This window comes from Ambystoma mexicanum, chromosome 6q (genome assembly GCF_040938575.1).
Source record: "Ambystoma mexicanum isolate Mex_15411 chromosome 6q, UKY_AmexF1_1, whole genome shotgun sequence".
Lineage (NCBI taxonomy): Eukaryota > Metazoa > Chordata > Amphibia > Caudata > Ambystomatidae > Ambystoma > Ambystoma mexicanum.
Genome location: NC_090937.1, coordinates 1,437,626,458 through 1,437,641,325, shown reverse-complemented (window position 1 = coordinate 1,437,641,325; position 14,868 = coordinate 1,437,626,458).

Genomic DNA, 14,868 nt, shown 5'->3' with positions numbered 1-14,868 from the left:
GTCACCATCAACCGGTGGAAAAAAGGGACACAAATGTGATACCCTGGGACCAATCTCTAACATGCAGTAGGAAAATGGGCTGCCATAATGGAGGCACCATGCAATACTGCCGCCCCTGCTTAGCTCTGACCGGGGTGCGATCACCCCAGGCCAGGAGCTCCCTAAACCCGATCCGCTCTGCAGTCTGGAAACAGCTGTGACCGCCCAGACTGGCTATGCTGGCGAAGATGGGAGGGTCGGGGACCCTGCTCGAGCCTCAGAGGATCCCTGTCTAGCAGGGACCACCCTGGAATAAACACAGCCGTGGCAGGAAGGCCCTCTGCCCAGCAGGGGCCGGTCTACATCACTGGAACCAGGAAGAGTCCTGCCCAGCCTATGCCATGGAGGGGCACAAAGAAGAACAGGAGTCCCTGCCCGAGGCAGGAACAAAAAGAACTGTTGTAGCTCGGGGGAGGCATGCTATTATGCCCAGAGGCTGGCGCAGGAGGTGGCGCAGCTAAGGGAAAGTAAAAATAGAAGATGGTTCCTTGTGGGAGTGGCACCTCAATCTATAGTACTGGGTTGAGGAAGGGTGGACGTTCGAGGTATACAATACAAAATAATTCACTGTCCCCGCACAAATGCTACACAAAACAATCAAAATCTTAAGTTCAGCGAAGCAGGACAAAGCTATTTATTCTGGAAAAAATTAGTCACGCCTTCTCCAATATCTGAATGAAACTGCTGCAAAATTACGTCAGTCTTAATGCTGTGGCCGTGCATGTGTTTCGGACATTCTTTCATAGGGTGATAAGAGGGAAATCGCAATCATTCAAAAAGGCACGCAACGCCAACGGGCAGGCAGAGGGAATGAGGGGTGATCAAGCTAGCAAACGTCAATGCAAAGGCAGGCCTTCCAAAATCGGTCACGTAATTCCATTGCTGCACGTGGGTGGTGGGGCAAAGGACTGAACCAAAGAAACAAACACACCCCTCAGAAGCCCACACTCCTACGGCCTAGTCCAGGAATTAATGTCTTGTCTGTGATGTCCTCATTCGTTTTCTCCTGAGGACAGAAGTCCTCTGTTTGTGTTCACGGTTATTTCGCGGGCTGCGACACGGGCATGTTCAGGGGCGGGGTTACCGCACGAAAGGCAGTTAGAGCCTTGCTGTGAAAGAATAAAGATGTGTTGCACCCCAGCTCTGTGTCTGTCCTCTTTCAGGGTGTAGAGAGTTGAATCCGACAGCAGAGCGTGAGGCGGTCCACATTTGGGCATATTACACTGGCGACGAGGCGGACGAGAAATCCCGCCGTGCCTGCGCTCTCCGATCCGCCGCTCGTGGTGTGCCACCTGACACCACTGGGAGCCCCGGAGTTTCGGGTGCCTGGAGGCCTGCCAAAGTGGGTGGAGTGCAAAAGCTCCCCATCATCCGCCCTCCGGCACGAGCGCCGCAAGAGCGTGTCTTCCAGAAATCGCCCATGACAACGTCTGGGAGGCCCAGTCCACACACGCTCCAGACACCAGCGGGTGGAGCGGAGACTCCCCGTTTTGCATTTCCCGGGCGGGAGAGGAGCACTGACCTCCCGCCAACGGCAACACGTGCAGACGAGCAGTGGAGGTGCGAACCTCCCGCTCCATCAAAACACGTCAAAGGGGTAAGAACATAGCCCCTCTCCTCTCCACCACAAGTTTGAACAAGCACGCCAAAGACTTGCAATCCATTTGCAGCGCCCCCCCCCCTGCTGGCACCAAGGCCCCACCGCGCCAGGCAAAGGGAACAACCATTCAGGTCAGCTAAAACAAAACGTGTGAACTGCTTCGCATGAGCAATTCAGAAGAAGACTCACTTACCATTCCAGTGACGCCAGTCAGCACAGGCCACAGGAGAATGACGGACAGCCTTTTAACCCAGCTGCCAGCCAATTTCGACCTCACTGACACAGGCACCCTTGGCTCAAGGTGGAAGAGGTGGCTGAGGGACTTCAACCTTCTAAATCACGCCGTAGGGTCAAATGTGCGAGACATTCTTGAAGAAATACCTGAGAGCAACATAGACACGTACGTCAAGTTAAAAACAACGCTCACCGAATATTTCACACCGCACACAAACGTAGACTATGAACGGCACGTGTTCCACACCACCAAACAGCACAAAGGTGAAACCCTAGACGCATTTGTCATGAGACTAAGAGCGAAGATGAAACACTGTGATTTCAACAATTACTCCAATGAGGAGGCCCTCAGGTCGCAAATCATAGTGGGGTGTGAAAGCGCCGACTTCCGCAAACGACTGCTGCAGCAGCCGCGCAACCTAGACGAAATCCTACGACTGGCGCGATCCGACGCGGCCCTCGCCGCACAAGTTGAAGGCCTGGATGACATAAAAATCACCCATGGAAAACACAAGAGCCTCAACAAACTGGAGGGGACCACAAGAGACAGTGATCCTTTCTGCTACCGATGCGGACACGAGTACCCCCACGAAGGAACATGCCCCGCAATGGGCCAGAACTGCTCCGCGTGTGGGGGAGAAAACCATTACAAAGCCGTGTGCCTGATCTTCCGCAGCAAAATGAGAGGAGCAGGAAGAAACTACAAGTCCATGCCGGAACCGGAACAAAGTCAAGCAACACCCCACCATCATCGAGGAGCACGCCAGCCCCATGAACCAGGGCGCCACAAACCACACGATGATCCAACAGAAAGAAGGCACGACAGGAGAGAATGGAGGGAGAACAAGACCACACTTCCCAAGGCAAGAAGAAGACCACGAAGGTACATAAGGTGCCTCATCGAAAAGTCACAGTCTGACAGCCTGTCAAGTGCATCATCCGACGAAAAGGCACACCAACTAGAAAGACAACAGGAAACGCCAAGAAAGAAGGGATACCTATACGCCCTAGGAAACAGCACAGCAAAGGAACATAGCCCAACACTCCGAATACAAGTAAATCAGACAGGAGCAGAATTTCTAATTGACACAGGGGCAACCGTAAATGTGATCAGTGAAGAGGTCTATGAAAATATACCAAATGCAACCAGCTCGAACACTCATCTTTCCATATGGATCAAAAACCCTGCTGGCATGCAAAGGGTTCTTCATGGCGTCGTGTCGATACAAGGAACACGAAAAGAAGATCCCCATGCACGTTCTGGAGGCAGCCACTGAGAGCGGATGCATACTGAGTTACCAAGCAGCAATAGAAATGGGACTAATCCACATACTGTACCGCCTCATGGTACAAAATATCTAGACCCCACGGCAAGCATAGACCAAGTTTTCCCATCACTGTTCAAAGGCCTCGGAAAATTAAAGAACAGGCAGATAGAACTCCACATCAACACCAATGTCCCACCCATAGCCCAACACTACCGAGGAATACCCATCAATATTCAAAAACAAGTGGAAAATGAACTGACTAAGCTGCTGGAGGCAGACATCATTGAGCCGGCGGAAGGGCCCACCCCATGGGTCTCTCCAATTGCACCCGTGCCCAAAAAGGACTCCCAAGACATCCGAATAAGTGTGGACATGAAAAGGCCAAATGAGGCCATACTAAGGGAACGCCACCAAGCCCCTAGAATAACCGACATGGTACACCTGTTGAATGGGGCAACCGTGTTCTCAAAGCTGGACCTCAACAAAGGGTATCACCAGTTGGAACTCTGCAAAAGCTCCCGATATATAACCACCTTCTCCACCCATCTAGGACTCTTCCGCTACAAGCGGTTAGGTTTTGGTGTGTCATCCACGGCCGAAATCTTTCAGTCTGAAATTCATATCATCATCAAGCATGTGCCCAACTGCTTGAACTACAGCGACGACATCCTGGTTTTCGGGCAAAGCTAAGAGCAACATGATGACACGCTAATGAGAGTGTGCATGGCTTTGGAAGAGGCACGACTCACACTAAACAAAGACAAGTGCGAATTTCGCAAGAAAACACTCCGCTTCTTCGGTCACATATTCTCTGAGAAGGGAATGACACCCGACCCGGAGAAGGTCAGCCCACTCCGAGAAACCAAGCCGCCTGCCACCACAACAGACCTCAGGTCATTCTTGGGTCTTGCAAGTTATTGCACCAGATACATAAAGGACTTCACCTCCATCAGCGAACCCCTCCGAGCGCTCACCAAGCTCAACACCGACTTCACATGGACACCACAGTGCCAAGAAGTGTTTCAAGCAATCAAAGACCGCATCTCCGACGCCCGGAACATGGCCTATTTCGACCCCAAAAGAACAACAGAACTCATCGTCAACGCCAGTCAAGTCGGTCTAGGCGCCATCCTGACACAACTGGATGATCGAGAAGAAAGCAGGAAGCACCCCGAATTTTACAACCTTTTCCGGTAAGCGCACCTCCAAATTGTACAAAACGGATTCTCCGCATCACAATATCCCCAGCTACGATGCCCAGATGCCCTTGCTGTCCCTGCAACTGAAATCTGCTTTGGCGCTCTGTTTCCGGCCGAAATTGTGACCGTGTGCATGCTTCCACCATTGCTCACCATGTGGAGCCCAGCACACTCAAAGATGGCCGCCCGCCACCCATTTGAGGCATCCACTGCCTAATCCACCCAGCAGACGCTGCTGAGTCCCGATTGGCTGGTGACCCTTCTTCAGCTACCTATCGGGAGCCGGCAGGCGAAACCGGCCCACTCTCACCAAGGCCCAGTGAAACAAGGCTGACTCCTGTCCCAGCCTTACTCGCCTGGACACTATGCCCTTTTTCACCTCGCACTAATCCCTGCCTGTGGTTACACAGCTAACTCTCCTCCTCGTGAACCTATGGACTAGCGCTCTCCTCATCCTGAAAGTAAGACTGGTAACGTTATCAACTATTCCAGCGCTTCCAAATGCTATGCTCATTCCCACAAGCTTGATACCTAGTGTGGCTATGTAAGCTGTCCACTCTGTGCCTACTGCCCTACAAGCATTTATCTTGCCTGTTGAACTTGCTGACATACTATCTATCCTGATGTTGGTAATGCCTTTACTATGCTAATATAATCACAAACGCCACTTGACAAGCTGTAGTAACCTGCTCCATGCACACCTCTGTACTAAGTCTGCACATCTATTACGAGCGTCCTGACTTTAATCAACTGAGCCGACTACATATTTGAGCCCTAGTCGCTACCTATTCGCGGTTGCTTACCACCAAGTGATCGCACCATTTCAGCGCCTTATTTGCTTGCATTGCCTATGTCTGTTCTCATTGCCGCCCAGCCCATACCTTCGCATTGCATGACCACGGCACCGCTTTCATTTGCGGCTCTGTTCGCCTGTGCTTGCCTTGAAACTACTATGCTGTCAACCCCATGCTCGCTTTTGAAATAATTGAGCTCTTGCTCAGAACCGCAACTTGGACCCACTTGTTAGCTCCATGATATATGCTACTCTGCCTGCCTGATACGCTCATTGTGTATTCCCAATTTTGCTGCGTCACACTTTGATCTATGCCTGCATATGTTGCACCGCTCCGCGTAAGACATGTCCACATGATCTAAGCTAATTCCAGGGTACCTGCCTTACTCTGCCGTGCCTTTCAACTTGACATTTACCTGATCTGCCAATACTTGCTGCCAACACTAGAATGTCTTCTCTGCCTGAATTGTTGCACCGTTACAATTAGATCACGCCTCTTGCATTCTGCATTGTTCCCCGCCTAACATGCTAATGTATATGCAAGCTTTGGTATTTGCTTTGCCTGTGTACCCTGATCTGATGCACCCCCATTGTTTGACTCTGAATAAGTAGACTTAACCTGTCTTAAACTCATTAGCCTGCATTGCTCGTACAGAGCACGCACTGCCTAGCCAAATAGTGCCTGTAACGCTTACCTATAACTGCCTCACAGACCCAGCAGCCCTTCCTCTCTAACCTCGGTAACATGCTACCACGCTGGTCCTCCCGAAGGTCACTGCTCTCCTCATTACAAGTACTACTCTCAGTGTGGTCAATTACCAGGTCATCACACCTACCACCTCCCGATTTAGCTGCACCTAGCTCCTTGCACACCTCATCCATGGCCACCTCTCACAGATCTCCTGATACCTACCAAAGTACTGCACCTCAATACCACAACATCTACCTCAATGATCCGGCCCTATGGCTCGACCATTTCACCAAAAAACCCTCACCTAACCAACCATGTCCTATCACTCTTAGAAACCTAAGATTAGGATCTAGACTTATGGGTAAGAAGGGACACCCCATGTACCTGAGTTCATACCTCAAAACTCATACGCACAGCCCACTTCCACAAACGGCCACCTCACCCACGCCCCATCACACTCAAACCATCACAGCTTCATCAAGCAACGTTGGTTTAATTAAAGCTGCCCTGATTAACGCAAGATCCCTAGCTGCGCACGCTCTGGACATTGCTGATCTTATCAAAACTCAGGAACTCGACTTCATCGCCATCACCAAGACCTGGCTGCACGCGGCTTCCGGCCCGGCACTCTCATTGGCCATCCCCACTGATTACTCCATCATCAGATGTGATTGCACCTCGAGAGGTGGAGGAATTGCTTTCATCGCTAGAAACTCATTAGGACTTAGAACCATCCCAAGCACTAAGGTGGAAACTGCAGAATTACTCTCTGTCAAGTTTGGACTCTCAGCTAACCAAACGGCTACCATCCACCTAATATACAGACCCCCTGGTCCACCCACATCCTTTGTGGATGATATCTCTACGTTAGTACTCAACAATGCTAAATCCAACTCCCAAACCATCATTCTTGGCGACCTCAATCTAGAACACAAAGACCCTAATGATCCTGCGGCCCTCGACCTAGCTAATACCTTAACAGATTTAGGTTTCACTCACCACATACAGGAACCCACCCACATTAAAGGGCGATCCCTTGACTGGCTTAGTGACACCAATTGCAATATTAGCGTAATCTCCAACGCCCCTTGCTTGTGGTCTGACCACCATGTCATCACTTTCAGCATTGAAGCAGCCCCACCACCCAGGCCTTTGGTCGCCCCAGCCACCCTCACTAGAAATAAAAAGAACATTACGACAGAAAAAATACTCCCCCTTATCCTTCCCACACTAAATAACGCTCCTGACACTTGCTCAGACCCCACCAACCTAGCCGACATGTATAACCAGTCACTGCTTGCAGCCATCAACTCTATCGCCCCCGCTCAAACTGAGGAAACCCAAACAACGAGCACACCTTAACTCATGGTTTACTCCCCAGCTTAGAGTGTTACGCAAAGAGAAACGCTCAGCAGAGTCACGCTGGAGAAGTCACCACTCCGACGCCCACAAGGACAGTCTTCCGATAGCCACCCTTAACTATAAAGAAGCTGTACTCCAGGCAAAAAAAGATTCTTATAATAATCGCATTATGTCAGCCCAGTCCAATACTAAGGAACTCTTTAATATCCTTAAGGAACTCGAGACACCTGCAGCCCCCCCCCCCCCCCGACTCTTGCTCCAAAGACAACACTTGGTGCACCAATATTCAGTCAGCACTCCTGGGTAAAATTGCTACCCTCCAATCTAAAGTCAGGGACAAACAGAAATCCCTACAGCTTGACCAACCACCGACCACACCTACACTTAATACACATTTAACCTATCCGCATAAACCTTTCTCCTTCTCCCCACTCACTACTCTCGAAGTAGAAAACATCATAAACAATTTAAAACCTTCCAATTGCCAAGGCGACCCCTGCCCAGTACCTATTATCAAAGAAGCATCTCATGAGCTAGCCCCGTTCATTACGCCATTCATAAATGCCTCTTTCAAGACGGGTATTGTCCCCGACAACCTAAAGGATGCATGGGTTATCCCACTCCTCAAAAAACCCTCCCTTGACCCTAATATCCCAACTAACTTCAGACCTATCACTACGGTCCCATTCCTGCTCAAGATCCTGGACCGCGCAGCCTACCTGCAGATTCAGGATTACCTCGAACTAAACAATCTCCTGGGCTTAAGACAATCAGGGTTCCGCCCTAAACATGGCACGGAGTCAGCTCTGATCGACTTGAAAACTCAGATGGAATCACTGAAGGACAATGGGAAGCTAGCTCTTCTCCTTCTCCTCGATCTCTCTGCGGCTTTTGATCTGGTTAACCACCAAATACTCTGCCAGCATCTCAAATCTGCAGCCCACTTCTCCGACTCTGCCAATGCCTGGATCCACTCATTCCTGAGCAATAGATCCAGGAGGGTCTTCTCACCGCTGGCATCAGCGGATCCCTCCCCCATTCACTGTGGCGTTCCTCAAGGCTCGTGTGTATCCCCTACGTTGTATAACGTATTCACCAAGCCCCTCTTCGATGTGCTTGACTATCTAGGTGTCTCCTACACTAACTACGCGGACGACACCCAGGTACTCATCCCTATCACAGGAGACTACACAGCTGACACCAAAGCCCTTAACGATGTTTACTCGGTCATCCAGGCCTGGATGGCACAGCACGAACTCTGCCTTAACGATGATAAGACTGAGCTCTTACTTTTAGGATCAAATCATCGGCTCAACAAACTAGACCAAACCTACAAGTCCTTCATTATTGACGGCAATGACATTAAAGTCTCCAAAGATACTAAGCCGCTAGGGGTCTATCTTGACTCCTCGCTTTCTCTGAACAGACAAATAAATGCAGTTCGGTCAGCTTCGGCCTATACCTGCAAACTTATCACTGCCTGTAGACCCTTCCTAAACTCCACCAACTGTATCACACTCGCCAGAACTCTTGTTATGGCCAAAATCGACTACTGTAGTGCTCTCTACCTAGGGACCAGTCAGTCTAACCTTAATAAATTGCAAATTGTACAAAATAATGCCTTAAGGGCAGCCTTAAACATCCCGAGACGCTCTCATATCTCCTCCGTCAGATTGGACTTACGCTGGCTCCCGGTAAAACAGAGAATTGCCCTGAAAACCCTAGCTTTGACTCACAAATGTCTGAACAACAACGCCCCACCAGACCTGTCCACTCGCTTCTCACGCCACACCTCCACTCAACCTACCAGAGCAGCCCAAACTCACAGCCTCATCATACCTAGATGCAAACTCCAAAAAGCTGGTGGGGTGAGCTTCCCCGTCCTGGCCTCCAAACTCTGGAACACCTTGCCCACACCTATCAGAATTGAACCATCATTCCACTCCTTCAAGAACAATGCTAAAACATGGTTGCTCTCCCAAGTCTCATGAGACCTTGACACAGTCCAGACTGCATGTGGGGTACAGAACTGAATATACATTTTCTCTCTGCTCTGTCCCTGTATTATACACTGTTAATGGTACCCTTCGGTACATGTATATATGCTGTATATTTTTGAAATTCACTGTAACTACTGCTTTTTGTAACATGTTTAAGAGTATGTACATGTATATATGCTGTATATTTTTGTAACTTCTGTAACTACTGCTTTTTGTAACATGTTTAAGAGTATGCGCCCGTTTGCCCCTGGGCCTGGTTTTTTGCACTTTATAAATAAAATCAAACCAAACATAGTGTCCTATGCCAGTCGAAGCCTCTCCAAAACCGAACAAGCCTACTCCCAGGCTGAGAAGGAGGGTCTGGCCGTAGTTTGGGCCTGCGAACATTTTCATTTGTTCCTATATGGGAAACCTTTTGTAGTTGTAACGGACCATCAAGCCCTAGTCTTCATCTTTGGCAACCCTCAGGCAAAAATGCCGCCACGAATAGCTCGATGGGCTCTCCGACTACAAGACTATCAGTTCTCCATCACCCACAGACCTGGAAAGGAGCAGAACCCCGCCGACTTCCTCTCGAGACATCCGAAAGACGAGTGTGGGCCAGAACCATCCATAGCTGACCAGTACATACGTTATGTCATCCACAGAAACACGCCACAAGGACTAGACATGGATCCCATAACCCGTGAGTCAAACACGGACCAAGGGATACAAACCATCCTCCGATGCTTAGAAACGGGGCGATGGAAGCATGCAAAACAAATTCGAGAGACCATGAACGAAGACATCAAGCAGGACATCACCTGTTTCTTAGCCGTGAAGGAAGAACTTGCAAAATCAGATGAAGGTATGCTGCTCAAAGGAACAAAGCTTGTGATACCACGCAGCCTGCGCCAGAAGGTACTAGAACTCGCCCATGAAGGCCACCGAGGGATCGTATCCACCAAAAGGATGCTGAGGCAGAAGCTATGGTTCCCTCAACTAGACACTGCAGTAGAGGAACTACTACGAGACTGCCCCACCTGTGCACTCGTAAAGCCACACAACTTCCCAGAACCCCTAAACATGACTACACTACCCGAGGGGACATGGGAAGAGATAGCAGTGGATCATTTCGGGCCCATGGAGGGAGGAGAATACATTCTGGTGGCCGTCGATGAATATTCAAGATATCCTGATCTATAAATAGTGCCGTCGACATCAGCCCATCACACCATACCAGCCCTGGATCGAATGTTTGCAATCTACGGAGTACCCAAGGTAGTGAATTCCGACAAAGGACCCCCCCTTCACCGGACAGGACTTCCAAAGATTCGCCGAATACATGGGTTTCAGGCATAGGAAGGTGACAATGGAACAGTCGAGCGTTTCATGAGCAACATCAAACGAACCACCCAAATTGCTTGCATTATGGGAGAACCTGTTGAGAAGCTACTATACCAACTCATGCGAGACTACAGAAATACGCCACACAGCACCACCGGGAAAACACCCTCCGAGGTGATGTTCGGGCGAACGATAAGAACATGCCTACCCCATGTGGCCGTTGAGGAAGATCAATATGAAGGAGACGCAGAAATGAGGGAAAAGGACAAGTGCATGAAGGAGAACATGAAAAGAGCTGCGGATACCACGCGACGAGCCAAGACAAATGATCTAGCGCCAGGAGACATGGTGGTAGTCCGCCAGCCCCAACACCGGAAGAACATAGCACCATTCAACGAGAACCCTCTCCTCATCGTCCACAAGAAAGGGTCACTCATCACTGCAGAAGGAGACCGCAAGTCCATAACGAGAAACTCCTCTCACTTCAGGCGGGTGTCGAGGGCCCCAATGCTCGAGGACGCACATCCGAGTGATGAACTCACTACATGGGACGCTCCATATGAAGGAGACCGAGAAGACTCGGAAGGAGAAGTAGTTCCTGAGGACTAGACAAACCAGCCGGCCCGAATCGAGAGTCGACCAACGAGAACGAGAAAGAAACCCCATCGCCTCATTGAGAAAATGAACTGAGCCGGACTTAATGTTTAGTGACGGGAGGGTGTGATGTCCTCATTCGTTTTCTCCTGAGGACAGAAGTCCTCTGTTTGTGTTCATGGTTATTTCGCGGGCTGCGACCCGCGCATGTTCAGGGGCGGGGTTACCGCCCGATAGGCAGTTAGAGCCTTGCTGTGAAAGAATAAAGATGTGTTGCACCCCAGCTCTGTGTCGGTCCTCTTTCAGGGTGTAGAGAGTTGAATCCGACAGCAGAGCGTGAGGCGGTCCACATTCGGGCATATTACATTGTCAAATGCTACATCAGCGAAAACAAAAACGGAATGTTACTGGTTACACCCCGCCACACCCTTTCCTCCCCTGCCCACCCCCATCGTGCAACAATTACCACCACTTTGCAGTAGCCGGGGACCTACGGAATGCCCCACCATTTTGCAATGTGGAGCAAAAGAAGTAGAGAACGCACCGAGTGCCTGGGCGACGGGGGTGGGGAGTGTAGCGACGGGCGGGGGAGGGGATTGTCAAACAAAGACATACTGAACCATAGTCCTGGAACACAGAAGCTTCTCAATAATAAAGCACAATTTACTTTCCAAGTATGGTTCCCAAATAGAGCTATGCGTGTGCATAGATGCAGGCACAAGAGAATCTCATTCCTGTCCCAGAGCATTGCTTTACATTGCATGAAACAAAAAACAACACTAATGAATGCAACCATTGTAGGAAACGCTTCATAAAGATAATACTTCCATACTGCTGACAAACTGTAGCGAGAGGAAATAGCGGCGTAAACATCATGTATTGTGAAGGAAAACATCCCCGACCCAAATACTCCCACTTCTGTCAGCCTGAGAACTATTAGAGTCAATACGGTCCGTTAGCGAGAGGTCATCTCTAAGAAGATTCTGTAAACGCTTAATTATTTTGACATTTTCGAGAGTAGGTACGCACATTGTAGTAAATCATTATCAAATGAACTAAGTAGCAGGACATGATCAGGTTAATTACCTCTTTCCCTTTGGGCTTTGGCAGATAATTACCTCGGATGGACGGAACTGTTCCAGGGCTCGGGTGCCATATCAAGTTCGAAATCTAACAAGCATAAATGCTGTGAACATTTCAAATTTCATAAGGACTCAAAAAAGGTACCAGATTTTATAGAACAACTCTATGCTCCGAAATAACAGACGTTTAAACGGAGCATAGGCTTGCTGTGATGGCACGACCAATCTTTGCATTTGCAACTGATAACAGCGAGTGATCCCATTACTCTGAGCACCTCCCTTCCTCCCCCCAGTTATTAACGTATGATGCATCTGCCTGTCGAGACAGGCAACCCCTTGCTCTAAATAATTTATTTTAAATAAAATTAAAAAAATAAAAGGGAAACCATTATTTTTGTTCCTTCAGGAGGACATTGAATAATGTCAACAGTTGTGCACAGTCACAATACACTTCATTTCCGGAAATGGTTTAGGCACTGTAAGACCACTACAGTGGTGAGGGCGCAGTATTAATGCCTTATCAAATTTACCAAGTGTTCCACCTATACATACCTTAGCAGTAAACTCCTCTCCAATATTCCCCACAGGCTTGTAGGCACAGGGAGAGGAACCTAGAACTAAGACAAGGAAGGGAAGGACTTTTTATGAGAAATGTAAAAAGCAGTATAAGGTGGAACAGTCTAGACAATCAAATGCAGTGCAACCAACAAGCCCTTTTAATTTGTCAGTCCATTCCGCATTACAGCGCTGCTGAGCCAAAGGACTGCACCAATAGCCAAATATACAGCTAGTAATGGTTGTCAAGACTTGGAAGTCACCAGAGGGGTGGCAGGGCAAATGTCGCCCACCCACAGGAACACCACCGATTGTGGCCCAAAAAAAGCTGACGTAGCTCTAGTTAAGGTACCTTGTACTTTACCAGAGCAAGCGGACCAGGTACTACTTAAGCCATGTCAATCATCGTTCTATTCAACCTGCTGAAAGTTACAGTGGTTGGTTTCCAGCAGTAGCCCATTGGGAAGAAAGTAAACAGTTCTTCACACTGCCTAATGCTTGCAGCGTGTTCTTCCAGCTACATTTTCACACCCCTCTCTATGTTCAGGGGGTGTAGGACAGAGGAGCCAGAAACTTCAATGGACTCACGGAGGGTGGGAAGAATCAGATCATGAAAATGGAAGGCTGGGATTACCTGGTCCTTGATTTTAAAGAGAGGGGAAGCCCGCAAGAAAAGACTCTCTGCAAATAAATTAGGGCCCCGACGTCTATATGGATAGAGGCCATGGTCAATAGAAAAAGACTTACAGGAAAGTAGTTTCCAAGAGGAAAGGAGAGGGCACCTGCTGCTAAAGGAAAGAAAACCATTGTTCATATATTCTTTAAAAGGGGTCGAAAGGTGGGGGTAGACAGTGCCTTAAGAACCAGGTTCCAAGTGGGAAAGGACAACCTTATCCTTGGTGACCAATTTCTATTCCCTTGAAGGGGCAAGTAAGCTAGGTCTGGGGGATGAGAATCCAGAAACGCACGAGCACCTTCACGGTTAGCGGTGGTGCTCTCTTTCTGAGTGGCGGACAGCAGCCACAAAACAGGACCTCTCCTGCATGAACTCCAAAACCTTAAACAAGTTGCATTTAGGGAATCAAGTTTGGCCCTTGTGCAGTAAGAAGAAAAGGAACACCAGTGTCTGGCATAAGTCTTGGGGGCAGATGGCCGTTTAAACCCCTGTTAGTGCCAGATCTGGTGAAATACTCTTTCTTCTTAGCCCTAACCTCTCAGGGACTAGGCCATCAACCAGAGATGCCTCAGGATGACGTCATGATAAGGTATCACAGAAGGTTGGGCCCTAGAGGAAAGGAGAGGGTGTATTCTGCTAGCTGTGCAAGAAAAAGAAACTTGTTTCCTTAACCAATGAGGGGATACAAGAAGGGCTTGTGCCCTCACCCTCATTACTCAGATCAGAACTCTCTGAAAGAGAGCTCATGGAGCATGATACCGCAACATTTACCACAGTAGGAGGGAGACCTGCCAGGAAGTGAACAGGTCCATCTTGGAAATCTCCTCCTCTGGGTATTCCATCAAGGTGTCCAACTTCAGAAAGAACAGCATTATTGCTGCAGCTATTCAACCCATATGTGAACCCATTAGAACAGTTGGTCCATTCATTTGGATTAATATTTTTTACCCAGAACGATGACGCTCATATCATGGTGTGTTTGGAACAGCGTGTAAGGTGAAATGAAGACCGTTGGCCAGTGAATGCGCTTCAACAAGCTTATATTGAATGGTGCAAAACCAAAAATCAATTTCATAAACGCTCACACTGTAGGTGTATAAGGATTATCAGCCATCTTCTCTGGGCTCCTACCTCGAGCTACAGTGACAAATCTTAACTAAAAATCGATTCTACATTATCCTCATCAGCTCAGATTGCCGCAGTTGCACACGGGTCCCTTTTTCAGCCAAGGTTGCTTTGCAGGGTCCACATGTTCTTAACGTTGGCGCCAAAATTATAATGATTAATGGATCTTCCTGAACATGCTTTCTATACATCCAGACAGTACAGAATTCATCTGCTCACCTCCTATGCAATATGTCTTATTACAATTCTCAAGCTTTCCCTAGCTGTGTTTGCTGCCAGTGAAGACCAGAGTTCAGTTTAAATCTCTGTCTCATATCTCATACA